The sequence below is a fragment of the Dendrobates tinctorius genome, unplaced genomic scaffold (assembly GCF_039654945.1).
Source record: "Dendrobates tinctorius isolate UK_male_01 unplaced genomic scaffold, ASM3965494v1 ptg000012l, whole genome shotgun sequence".
Classification (NCBI taxonomy): domain Eukaryota; kingdom Metazoa; phylum Chordata; class Amphibia; order Anura; family Dendrobatidae; genus Dendrobates; species Dendrobates tinctorius.
Window position 1 is genome coordinate 19,475,147 of NW_027361680.1, and position 14,324 is coordinate 19,489,470.

The following is a 14,324-nucleotide window of genomic DNA, read 5'->3' on the forward strand; positions in this document are numbered from 1 at the left end:
CTTAAATATCGCATCTGCCTGCACCATACTCACTGGGTACTGTGGCTTCATTGGCAAAGGGGCTCCGGGCTTTAAGTCAACTCTAACTGGGGGCAAAAACAGGCGGCCTACATCTGCTGGCCCATTGGACCAGAGGTATTCTGGTATAGCAAACAGAAACTGGGCGGTCTCCTCCTCAGAGCATACTGTAACAAACATGGACCAAGGGCTTAATAACCTTTAATCCATGTTTGTTACAGTATGCGCCGAAAGACTGCCAAGACAGACCTCGTCCACCACTGGGCCAGCAGATGTAGGTCTATAATCACAGGCAGTCAGTAGTCAAACCTCTTCATTGTTTAGAGTACCGGAGAGTCGCACAGTACCATACTCCAGATACTGTATGTTAGCATGTATCTTCTGCAGCAGGTCAGCACCAAGATGATTCACAGGAGCGGTGTCACTGACTATGAGTCTGCTAAAGGTGGACTGATTGGGTTGGAAAGATACTGTAATGGGTCATGTCAGTGGGGTGTGTATGGTCTTACCTTCTACTCCAACACACAAGGAAGAGACTACTTGGCTCTCCAAGCATCTAGCTTTTAAATCTTTCCTGCACACTGCTGATTTGGCTGCACCATTGTCAATGAGAAAACGCACCACCCGCAATTGGACGCAGGACCAAAATGACTGAGGGACATTACACACGCAGGTTCTGACTCTGGTTTGCCATTTTCCTAGCGAGACACTGACTCTCCCGCTGGAGATGGTGATCGTAGAGGGGTTATCATGCTGTGCTCTGGGTCTAGGAGGGAGCCTGCAGTTTCTCTTTGTGTGTCCAGGCTTTCCACAAGTCCAACATGTGACATTTCTTTGTCTTTGCCTTCTCTGGTTCCATTGTTGGGTCTGATGCTACATAAGAGGGGCTCTGGACCGAAGTTTTGCCTTATTATTCAGGTAATTTGATGCTTCCACACCCTTGATTACTTGGACTTGTGTACTTGGAGATATAGTCCGGTACTCTGGGCGGGACACTATTAGTGGCTCTTTAATTACAGGCTTTAAACCTTCCACAAAAGTACAGGACAGTAAACGGGTGTGATAATAGAAGACTTGGCACTCAACTTAGTATGTCATTTCAAAAGGATTTTTATTGTTGCAGTCTGTAAATGTTTCCGTCTAATCTAGACCTTCATCAGTCTGCAGTAAGGTATATACAGAAAAACACAATATAAGACCTCATACAAGCAGGAGAAAATATAGATTAACATAACAAAAATAGCCCATGACATTGCTGAATGAACAATATTGATAGTAGCTTAACGGGGAGTGAGGAAGAGGAATAAGGAGACCTACCCGACTGCTAGTCTCACAAGGAAGAGATTATATATATGAGTTTGGAGTAAAAGGCTCCTAAACATAAAGAATATGTAATATTAAAACATTATAATACTGGAATTAAATATATGTGAGAAAAAGGTAATTACCTCAAGAATCAATGTAAACTGGATTATACTGAGCTTCAGAGTTCCTCTATAATAGATGCAGCTATAGCAAGAAGAAATTGAGTGAGGAGCCAGTATATAAAAGGTAGGTAATTACAAATGGACATTAATTATAATATAGAACTGTATTAGTGGCTACCTTAATCTATATAGGATATAATGAGCCTTTTGTAGGGTTGCAATATTGGTGCCGTGGTGGCTGTAAAAAAACAAGGGAATCAATTAGAGCCCAGACAGGGAGAAGTAGAAGGAAAATTGCAGGGCTACTGTATATATAGCAAGAGGTATACATAGTGCTACCTTTATCTGTATAGTATGTAGTGAGCCTTATTTTAGGTTGCAGTATTGATGCCGAAATGGCTGTAGAAAAACAAAATAAATGAAAGTGGCTATTTTTGTTATGTAAATGGATATTTTCAATAAATATCTCAGCCACAGCGCTAGCGCTATAGTCTACTCAGCTGCAAAATATTAGGAAAATACCACAAAATTACTCCAAATACATAAATAATTAAAAGTTTTAATATTTGCGCTCAGAGATAGACTTTTATATATACTAAACTCACTCCTCAAGTAGAAGTGGAGAACTAAATAGCCAACCTAGATTGCAACCTTCAGTTAGCGATGAGGGTCAGGCACCGCCTACTTGACTCTTTACAGAGAACTTCAAAAATAGAATATAAAAAAAATTTTTTTTAAAAATCAAATTATGCCACATATGCAAAGTTCATCATAGGGCTAAGGAGAATAAAAATTGTCCATATACCGAAGAAAAAGAATAAAAAGTACCTTGAGATTAGCTCCTTTGATCTAATGGTGCTTAGCAGTCCAGGTCCTGTGTATAGGAGGTTCCAATAGAACGACAACGATAATATTAATGAAGTCCAGAATAATATCACCATGTGAGGAGAAGGGCTTGATGCTATAGGTTGCGGACGCTTGTCCCGGCCGGAGACAGGCGTCCTCTCTGCAGTGCGCCCTCCTGGGCTCAAGGCGGTAACGGCGCACGCCGAGAAAAGCTAACAAGGTCCGCAGGACCTTGTGTGACGTCACAGTCACGTGATCACTCGCGTGACTAGCTATGGAGAGCGGTGAAGCTCAAAAAACATCCGACGCGTTTCTGAATCAACGGATTCCTTCATCAGGGATACTCCATAGCGAATAGATAGCATTTATATACCCTTCACCTTCAGAGGTTCTAATTTAGACATTAAAAGCAAAAAGTTCGATTTCACTATTAAGCCCATTAGGCATCAGAGTGTCCATCATAAAAATCCATCTACTTTCTTCTTTTGACATCTGATGGATGAAGTTGCCTCTCCTCCAACTTCTATTAACCACTTTGATGCCTGTCACTAATGTGCCTCTTAAAAGACCCCCATGATTAATTAAAAAATGATTGGAGAGGGGATGACCGCTAAATTTATTCTTAATATTCCTCAGATGTTCCGCTATCCTTATATGCAATGGACGTATGGTCCGGCCAATATATAGTTTGCCACAAGGGCAAGTTATTCCATATATGACCCCCTTAGTTTCACAAGTTATGAAGTCCTTAATTTTAACCTCCCGAAATTTATTTGAAATAGACAGTTGCTTTCTAAGACCTAATTTTCTACAAGGTCCACATTTATTGCATGGAAAAAACCCTTTTGGGGGTGTGTGAACATGTACATGACTCGTCAACATAGGTTTAGGAATAGAGGGGGCTATTATATTACCGAGATTATTTGCTTTCCTAAAAACAAACCTAGGATAAGCTGGTAACTTCTCACCGATCACTTTATCATTTTTTAATATATTCCAGTGTCGGTTAACAATCTTTCTAAGGATTTTACTGTTGGCATTATACTGTGTAATAATGGGAATATCTTCCATAATAGAACACTCGGTATTTTTCTTTTGTTGTATCAGTAGATCCTCTCTCGGCATTTTCCTAACAGTCTCCTTAATTTCACCCAGGGCCTTAATGTCATACCCCTTTCGGACAAATTTATTAGTCAGAAATACCGCCTCCTTGTCAAAATCTTGTATTCTAGAGCAATTCCTATGCGCCCTAATGAGCTGGCTTTTAGGTACATTCACAAGCCAGCTTGGAAGGTGGCAGCTGTCTAGAGAAATGAAATTATTAGAATCTGTTGGTTTATGAAAAACCTGAGTCTCTATGTGATCATTTTCAATAAAAATTTTCAAATCTAAAAAGTTAATCTCTTTATGACTGGTGGTGGCTGTAAATGTTAAAAAATATTGATTTTTATTTAGTTCATTTAAAAATTCTCCCAATAAAATAGGCCCACCAGACCAGATAAAAACAATGTCGTCTATGAATCTCTGCCATAGGACCAGGTTCTTCCGTAGGGAACCTCCCGGGTAGATGATTTCTTGTTCCCACTTGCCTACATACAAATTAGCATAACTCGGGGCGAACCTGGTCCCCATAGCAGTCCCCCACTGCTGGGAGTAGTAGTGCGCCCCAAATCGAAAAAAGTTGTGAGTTAAAATAAAATGTATACAGTCTAAAATAAATTGAACCTGGTCGTCCGGTAGATCACCATCCTTAATCATAAAGTATTTTACTGATTCACACCCTTTGTCATGTTGAATGACAGTATATAAAGAGGCAATATCTAATGTCCCCAGAATGTAATGATTTTGCCATTCAATATTTTTCAAAATTCTTAAAATATGTGTACTGTCTTTCAGATAGGCCGGAAGTTTAGGAACTAACTTCTGTAAATGGCAGTCAATAAATTTTGATAAATTGGCCGTGAGACCCCCTATTGCCGATATAATTGGTCTACCGGGTGGGTTTAGTGGATCCTTATGTACTTTTGGTAAATAGTAAAAATAAGGGATCCTAGGGTGCAAATTCATAATAAATTCCAATTCTTGTTTATTTAAAAAACCTCTTTCAAAGCCACACTTTAAAAGAATTTGCATCTCAGTGAGATAGACATCAGATGGATCTTTCTCAAGTAGGAGATAGGTTCTTGTATCACCCAGTATACGCCGGGATTCCTTTTCATAGTCTCTATTATTCAAAATAACAATCCCACCCCCCTTATCGGCTGGTCTGATGGTAATTTCCTGATTCTGTTGAAGCCATCTGATAGCTTGACGTTCCTTATTTGACAGATTATATCTAAAATTATTACATCTGCTCTCTGATATGTTTTTAATATCTCTTACATGTTTTTAATATCTCTTACCACATTATTCTGGAAAGTCTCAAAAGACTCAGAATACTCCTGAATAGGATTAAAATTTGACTTCTTTTTCAACAAAGTATGTTGATAAGGATCTGTCAGCTCAACCGCACCTTCCGTATTTTCACTAGTACATTTTTTCTTCAAATAGTACTTTTTTATAGCCAGTTTTCTCATAAATAGTTTGATACCCACAAATGCCTGAAACTTATCAAATTTAGTGCTAGGGGCATATTTCAAACCTTTATTCAATAGACTCAATTCGTTCTGATTCAGAACATGATCACTTAAATTGAAAATCTTTTGGTCTAGAACCCCTAATTCCCCTGCTTGGTGTATTTGGTGACTCTATTTTTTTTGGTTGATTTCCCACCCCTACATCCCCTTTTTCGTGTTTTTTTTGGCCTACCTGAAAAAAAGGAAGATGACTCTGTTTGGATTTCATTCTCAATGGCGCTTTCCTCTGTTTATTCAGAGGTTTAGTACCCAAGCTAATGCCTGGTTGTGAATGAATATGGTCAACTCTTGAGTTAAGGGGAGTAGTCCCTAAATTGTCTAACACAATAAATCTATTCTGAGTTGCAGTAGAAGGCAGTGGGGTAGAGATGGATGGTGATATTTCATCAATATTAGAGTGCACAGTATTGACCATCAGACTATTGCTCCCAACAGTAATGCCCTTGGTCTGAGAATACTCAACGTCAGAAGTGAGATGGATAGAAAACCGCTCACTGGATGTTAATGAAGAGTTCTCCGCCCCCTGCACTTCATCTATAGTAATCAATGGGCTTTGTGTCCTAGATGAATTTTGGTTCTCACTATGGAGGAGATCATCCTCTGTTTTGTTTATAGGCTAGGATGCTTCCAATCCTGTACATGGGTCACCCTTCAAGAGGGCAAAATCTCTCCCAAATTTCCTGCCTAATGGGCTTAATAGTGAAATCGAACTTTTTGCTTTTAATGTCTAAATTAGAACCTCTGAAGGTGAAGGGTATATAAATGCTATCTATTCGCTATGGAGTATCCCTGATGAAGGAATCCGTTGATTCAGAAACGCGTCGGATGTTTTTTGAGCTTCACCGCTCTCCATAGCTAGTCACGCGAGTGATCACGTGACTGTGACGTCACACAAGGTCCTGCGGACCTTGTTAGCTTTTCTCGGCGTGCGCCGTTACCGCCTTGAGCCCAGGAGGGCGCACTGCAGAGAGGACGCCTGTCTCCGGCCGGGACAAGCGTCCGCAACCTATAGCATCAAGCCCTTCTCCTCACATGGTGATATTATTCTGGACTTCATTAATATTATCGTTGTCGTTCTATTGGAACCTCCTATACACAGGACCTGGACTGCTAAGCACCATTAGATCAAAGGAGCTAATCTCAAGGTACTTTTTATTCTTTTTCTTCGGTATATGGACAATTTTTATTCTCCTTAGCCCTATGATGAACTTTGCATATGTGGCATAATTTGATTTTTAAAAAAAAAATTTTTTTATATTCTATTTTTGAAGTTCTCTGTAAAGAGTCAAGTAGGCGGTGCCTGACCCTCATCGCTAACTGAAGGTTGCAATCTAGGTTGGCTATTTAGTTCTCCACTTCTACTTGAGGAGTGAGTTTAGTATATATAAAAGTCTATCTCTGAGCGCAAATATTAAAACTTTTAATTATAAATGGATATTTTCTCCTGTTTGTATGAGGACTTATATTGTGTTTTTCTGTAGATACCTTACTGCAGACTGATGAAGGTCTAGATGAGACCGAAACATTTACAGACTGCAACAATAAAAATCCTTTTGAAATTACCTACTAAGTTGAGTGCCAAGTCTTCTATTTATTGTACTTTTGGTGTGGGCAACCTACTTGAGCACCTCACGGTAGTGCCTCGCTATATTTCACAGTAAACGGGTGTGGACTTCGGACGTGTTCTCGTATCCGAAGTCCTGCCATCTTTGCCAGAGACTAGTATAATATTTTTCTACTGACTCTGTGTCATCCTGTTAGTTATCATGGAGAGTGGCTGACTGGGATGCACCACTAGATGAATCTTTTTACATATTGCATCCCAGACTCCAGTGAAGTATCATCTGCGGGTGGGGCCCCTATTGACCCTGCCACAAGAGGGTAAAAATTATCCCCTGTATTTGCTGACACCAGGTTCTCCAAATCCCACCAACAGAAGAAAGGTTTTCTAGTTTTCTCCACCTCTAACAAATCTCATGGGAAACATTTCAGGATCTGGCATTTTACTCATCATAGCTAGCATTTCACTAGGATTCCAGGGACGGCACACACCCTCCTGGGGACCTAAAGTATTGCGTCCCCTAGACTGGTGTGTGAGGTCTGGTGGTAGCAATCTGGATGAGCAGCAGGGGTTGAAGTGAGCTGCCCACTTTGACTGAGTAATTGTCCTAGTGACTGACGTATAACTGCTGCATCCATTTGGGTTGTGTCAGCGGAGGATCTGGAGGGCTGGGCATGGCCTGAAGGGGCGTTAGTGCCATCCAGTGCAGACATGATGTTCATTGGGGGCATGGCTGAGACTTGTGGGGGCGTAGCACTTGGGGCACTGGCCAGAGGGGCTACATTGGCTTGACTGGACTGGGGACTTGTAGTATGCAAATGTATTGTGAGGTGATAACAAAGGATACAGCCCTGTCTTTGGAGTAGGAGGTTTATCAGTTTCTATGTGCCGACAGGGGCACCACATACACGACAGGTCTCCATCCAATCTGGATTCTGATTCTTACATACACAACATGTCCATCAGGGACAATGTAAGAGGGTGGAGTTAAACTGGGAGTGGCAGGGCGATCAGCGCCATCTTTGTTATCTGCTTTTCCATACAAAAACTTATCACCATGTTTTTCTTCTTTCAACTCGCCTCTAGTATCACATCTTGAAGTCTCTACCATATCTCAGCATGTTTTAACAAGCCAGCATCATTTAAACATCCTCGTTTTTCCTTCAACACATTTTTCCAGAAATCTTCACCAAGTCTGCCACCCGGAGGACACCCTGACACTGAACAAAACCTATGCATTTTCTGCACAAATTTTTTCCTTTCTTTTTCTTTCATGAATTCAGCAGCAGTTCTACCATGCTCCATCTGTTCCTTACCGAACAAATTACCCATCTTCTGTTTCGCTCTCCTGGGAAACAGGAATACAGGACTAAAAAGGCAACCCAGCTGGGACACTTACCACACTTGCTGTGTTTTCCTTCAGTCACGCCATGCCAAACTTATATCTATATACAAGTCAGGAAAAACCATCATCCCTACGTCTAGAAGCCGAAACCATATGGGTTTCTTTAGCAATACAAAGAGATTACTGCCGAAAATCACCAACGTCCGCTCCACCGGCTACAATCAACTAATTGTTACAATCCAACCCCACATACAGATGACCAATGAAATGCCAAATCCACACTCCCCATACAACATTCAACACAGGAACTCAACACAGTACACAAGGTCTCATCAGGGTTCTTTGTCATAACAATATTGAACCCACTTACTATGAGCAGATCCAGTGATCTGCCGAGCCGCTTAACCAAAGAAACACTAGGCCAAGAGAGAATGACAAATTCAGGTAGTGTAAGAATAAAGCTTTAAAGCTTTTTAACTTACTGCAGCTTTTGATTTTCTGTCTGTCCAGGCACCAGCAAACCGTTTGGCCAAGCAGTTCTTTGAACTAGTGGGTCCCTGTTCGGGCGCCAGGTTATGTTGTCAGCGTATTGTGGAACGTTCTGAGATGTTGTCTGCTCCAAATTAAATTGCAAAGCCTAAGTACATGTACAGAGAGAGAGAGAACCACACTGACACTCTTAATATCAGAACAGAACTCCTTTTTTCCATCATAAGGATAGTCTTTATATAGGTTATTAATATTCATGTATTGTAACAATATAATTGGCTCACTTTATCTCTAACTAGGTGCTGGGATTAGCATACATACATCTAATTGGCTAAGTTAACACTATTGACACCCAACTTGTAGTTTAGGGGTTGTACTTGCCTCTAAAGGCCCCTTCTCACATAGCGAGATCGTTGAAGCGTCACCGATTTTGTGACACAACAGCGTCCTCGCAAGCGATTCGCTACGTGTGACACACAGCGGCGACAGGGCCCCCGCTGCGATGTCGCTGATCGTGCTCGAATGTCCTGGGCCATTTTTTGATCGTTGACGTCCTGCTGGCCAGCATGCATCGCTGTGTTTGACGCCATAATCAACGACGAGCGACCTCGTTGGCGACTCAGAACTCAGCGACGCAGGCGTGATTTTGCTTCTTTTTTTTTTTCAACGCCCCCTCAGCTCTGATTGGTGGCCACTACTGCGACCTCATCATAAAAGAAAATGAAGTAGCGCTCCCATCCATTGTTCCTGAGCGCTGTGGATCGTATTATACGGTATTCCTGCAGCGTTCCCATGTGAGTCGCTAGTGCGTTCTTCGTGCATTTTTCTACGCGGCTTGCTTCAGCATCCCTGTCTGAGTCGCTACTGCGCTATTTATTCGTGGATTTCCCTACACATTCTGGTTGCTCCGTCTTGCAAGGTAGGCATAGTTTGGGGTCTCAAATTAGGATCTTTGTTGCGTTTCCTTTTTTAGGTCAGCTATCTATTATATTTAATCATAACTCTATGCTACATTGTGGTCATGATTTAACACTTGCAAGCAAATGGAGGGCTGCTTGGCTTCTATCTGTGTACATATGCTTTGGCATGGGCAGCCATTTTATTTTTCCGGCCCCGCCATTGTAGGAGCTTTGTAATGTTTCCATTACTTATTACGTCAGCTATCAATTATATGCAATCCTAACATTTAACATGTCCAGTTATAATAATCGCGTTATTGTTTTTTTATAAACCTCTCTCATCTTTACCTTTTATTTTGCAGTTTGCACATCATGAACGACGCGGAGCGTGCTGTTGTGGTTGTTGCATTGCTGGTTGAGGGAGCTCAGCAATAAGATGAAGCAGGGATGCTAGAGAGGCATTCCAAATGAAAGCGTCGCATGTGGACCAGAGAATGGCTGGAGTCTGCTCCAGCCATTCTCTGGTCCACATGCGGTCCAAATTCCAAATTCTCCAAAGAATTTTCCAAAGAATTTGGTCCAAGGTCCAAATTCTCCCACATGCAACTTGTAAGAGAGCTTCAGGAGAAGAATTCTCATGATTTCCGCAACTATCTGCGGATGTCAGAAGAATCCTTCAGACTGTTACTGGAAAGTGTTAAGCCACTTACGTATGGAAGGATACATCAATGCGTTCTGCTGTCCTGGCAGAAAGATTGGCAGTCACGCTCCGATTCGTGGCCGCCGGACTCTCACTGCAAGACTTACAATTTTCTTCAGCTATTTCAAGGTCCCTACTTAGCATTTTAATTCCGGAGACATGTAATGCGATTGTCCACAGTTTACGGAGCTACATTCAGTTTCCCAAAACGGAGGCGGAATTGAAAAATATTGCCTTATATTTTGAGCAGCTTTGGTGGGGCTTTGGATGGGAAACGTGCAGATCACTCAACCACCGAACAGTGGATCCTATTTCTACAATTATAAGGGCTATTTCAGCGTCATCCTGATGGCCCTTGTTAATGCCAATTACGAATTTATAAATGTTGATGTTGGCATGAACGGCAGGGTTTCTGATGGTGGTGTTTTAGAGCACACACATTTTGGAGAGCATTGAACAACTGTGATCTGCGCTTGCCTCCCAACTCGGAGACAACAGGCAACCTTAATTTTGTTTTTGTCGGCGATGAAGATTTCCCACTTCATGCCAATCTACTAAAACCGTACCACCAAAAAAGTCTTACGGAAGACAGAAGAATTTTCAATTAACGGTTGTCAAGGGCACGATGGGTTGTAGAAAATGCCTTTGGCATCATGGCCAACCGCTTCAGAGTTTTCCACACGCCAGTGAACCTGAAGCTTGTCTATAGACTCTGTAGTTTTGGCCTGTTGCGTGCTGCACAACTTCCTTCGGCGGCGAGATGCAATTGCGTACAGTCCGCCTGGCTTCATTGACTCTGACAACCAAACTAATGGTGAATTGGTGCTCGGTGACTGGCGTGCAAATGATCCCGCAATTGCAGGACTTCAACAAGTCGTACACATCAGAACCAAGGATGATGCGAAGGCCTGCTGAGACAACTACTGCCAATATTTTAACGGTCCTGGTGCTGTTACTTGGTAGCATCAGATCTAGTGGGCTACTGACCACATTTATACATTTATTTTTCATTATCTGTAATGATTTCTGTAATAAACTTTAATTTTTACTTTACAAAAGCTTTGTCCTTCTTTCACTAATAAGGGCCTGTGCAAGCAGCGGTCCGCTATGTGGATACGTGTGGCAGCCACATTGCTTTTAATAGGGCCGTACACATGTTCAGCCCCTTCTTGTGCACTCTCTCTTCTCTCTCTCTCTCTCTCTCTCTCTATATATATATATATATATATATATAATTATATATTTTAGCAGCTGCTAAAATTCAATATATACTCAAATGCGTGATGACTTATATTACACTGACTGTCATATGCACCAACCGTTTCGGGAAAAAAAAGAAAAAGAACAATTGAATCATAATTAGGAACGTGGTGTACATACCAATATGCATACATATATATACCTGTTTTAATGTCTATACACCTATGTTAACAATTAGATGTATAGAGACCCATACAAAATAGCAACAGTGCACACATCAGCATTCTCTTCTGACCATAGACGCTTTATCGAGGAAGTGACACTTTGTGAACGCAGTTGCATCTCCGATCAGGCGGATACAGTGAACTTCCCTTCGAGGACGTATTAACGTTCCCAACAGCGTCGAACGTGCGTCATGACGCTCTGGTGTGCGTCGTTGATGCAGCGTGGTGCCCATAACTGTGAGAAGATGGCGGCCAGGCATTCTGCTCCATGGGGGGATGCAGAGGTCCAGTTTCTAGTCGAGGAGGTGGATGCACGGGACTACAAATGTTCTTTACATCATCAACATCCCATGCTCCACAAGCGAAAAGTGCTGCGGAGAATCCAGAGAGGCCTTTTCCGCTGATTTGGTGTCAAGCGCTCCACGACCCTGATCCGCAAGAAGCTGGCGGACCTGCGCTTCCGGTCCAGTGAGCGCATCGCCAGCATCCGTGCGCAAAATCAAACGGATCGAAGTGAGTGTTGTTGAGCAGATATGGAGAGGTTTTGTTTTGTTGATTATCTATCTGTGCCAAACAAGAGCTGTCAGTTTTATTTAAATTCAGACATTCAGGTCATTTTTGGGTCTTTTTTTACATTCACTTTTATGTCACTGTCATATTTTTTTTTTTTATCATCAGGCTATACTGGTGGAAAGAAAATGGACTTTTATGTTTTTCTCATTTTGTTTTATGACCACTAAAATATATTTAAAAATCAGCTCCCCATTGTGTAACAGTTATTTGTATATATCATGTACGGAATTGTAAAAGCCATAAAGCGATTTGGATTGAAAGTGACATTTTTATTTTTTACCTTTTTTTTTTCATTTTATTTTTTATTTTTTTACACATTGTGCCCCCATAAGTTCATAAGAGAGCTTTGGGGGGCATTTCAATATTGAAATATTATGGGAGCATAATCTATGGAGCATTTTATGGGGGCATAATCTATGGAATATCTTATGGGGCCCTAACCTTTATAGGGCAGCATATGGGGCATATTGTTCTATGGAGCATCTTATGGGGGCATTATTAACCTTTGTGCAGCATTATATGTGTAGTATTTTGTATGGAGCATCTTATGGGGCTCATCATGAACTGTATGGAGCATTATATGGGGCTCCTGATTCAATATAGATATTCAAAAACATTTGACTTACTGATATGTCAATTAATTTTACTTTTCCTATCACTAGGACCACCATCTCCAGCAGCACAAGGGTCTCCGCCAGCACCGCCATCTCCATGGCTACCTCTTCACCTGCTGCAACTCCGTCTCCAGATGGAACGCGCCTCCATCTTCTTCCTCCCTCAGGATGTTATTCTCTCCAGCGTCACTCCGTGACATTGTTGCAAGCTCGCCTTCCGGTAATTGAAGCACATAATATAAGCTCCCTACAAGTTGGAAAGGATGTTTGGGTGTTAAAAGGATGGAGGGCTGTCGTGTAATATTAAGTTTTGTGTGTTTCCCTAGCCGGTGGTGCCACAGGATCTGGGTGGGCTGTAAGCACTTCATCAGAGGAAACAGGCGCCACAAAACCGTAAGTGTTAAACAACAAACATGTACCATTAGTTAGATGTTGCAACAGAATTAGCCTGGTTAACTTTTACCATTCCCTCAACAGAAACCCTCACCGTACAGGACCTGTTGGCATCACACAGGCGGCTGATGGCAGCTATGCATCAACACGGAGTGATGCTGGAGAGGTTTGCGGCGGCCCTAGCACAGGGTGGCAGCCAGAATAGCTATTATGTTATTTTTTGGTTATTTTTTTTGTTGTTAAAGTTAAAAATTATAAACATTAAAAATGTAAAAAATATATATATATTATATATATATATATATATATATATATATATATATATATATATATATATATATATATATATATATATATATTAGAAAGATATATTTATAGTTTATAACCGCCGCAGTGTCAACTTATTTCTAAGGCTAAGTGCACACGTTGCATTTCTTGTGCATAATTTTCCTGATAAAAATCGCATGGACAGCTCCCAGAAACCGTTCGCGGTTTTTTTTGCAGTTTCCAATGCGGTTTGTATGCATTTTTCGTGCGGTTTTTGTGCATTTTTCATGCGGTTTTTTTTTTTGTGCTTTTTGGAACGATTTGTCAGCGTTTGCAACTTTAACAAAGTTGACTGAAGAAAAAAAAAAAAAAAAAAAAAGGTTTATGAAGTCATTTCCTGGTCAAACCCTATTCTACATTTGTTTTGCGAATTGCAAGATGCCTCCATTGCAGAGCCTGTGTTTTACCCCAGAAATTGTGCTTATTTTGCATCTTACAACATTGATTTTGCTGCACCACCACATTAATGAGCAGGTAATGCTGGATTCACATAATTTTTTTTTCCACGTACCGCATCTATCGTCTCATTGTGCGCGTCTATGCGCATGGCGTCCACATGGTCTTGACTTTCCCTGTGTTTCATGTGCATTTGTCTTTCGGGTGCACTCACAGGGTTCCCATTGCATTAGGGACAATTTTCTGATGGATACGTTACATAGTGGCAATGTGTTAAGGATGCCTTAGTCCGCCATTGCCCGCAATGAAAATGCATCATAAGGCATGTACAAATCGCAATGTTTTATCAAGTAGGCGGTAATGATGCACCCTTGAACGCTGGTTGCCATCTTTTGGTTGCGTTGGTGAACGCACTTGTTTGCTGTTCCTCTATGTACATGTGTAGGTTTTCGTTATAGTGCGCATGCATTTTTTGACAACAGAATTGTATAAACTGTGTTTTATCACTATATTGTTAGTGCGCTTACAAAATGCAAGCATGTACAACTAGTTATATATTACATTTGTTTTTTGGTCACACAATGCGCCTAAAAAAATAATGCTGCAAATTAGCATTAAATGTCCGTATATTTCTTATCAGATCATTTAGATGTTTTTGGGACTAATATGAAATTCT

At 41.2% G+C, this 14,324-nt stretch overlaps 1 protein-coding gene across 9 annotated transcripts in view; it reads left to right on the forward strand.

Annotated features, from left to right (window-relative positions):
- SLC25A17 (solute carrier family 25 member 17) overlaps positions 1–14,324 on the forward strand; it is a 470,764-nt gene that overhangs the window by 97,811 nt on the left and 358,629 nt on the right. The gene's annotated exons all lie outside the window — the stretch shown is intronic.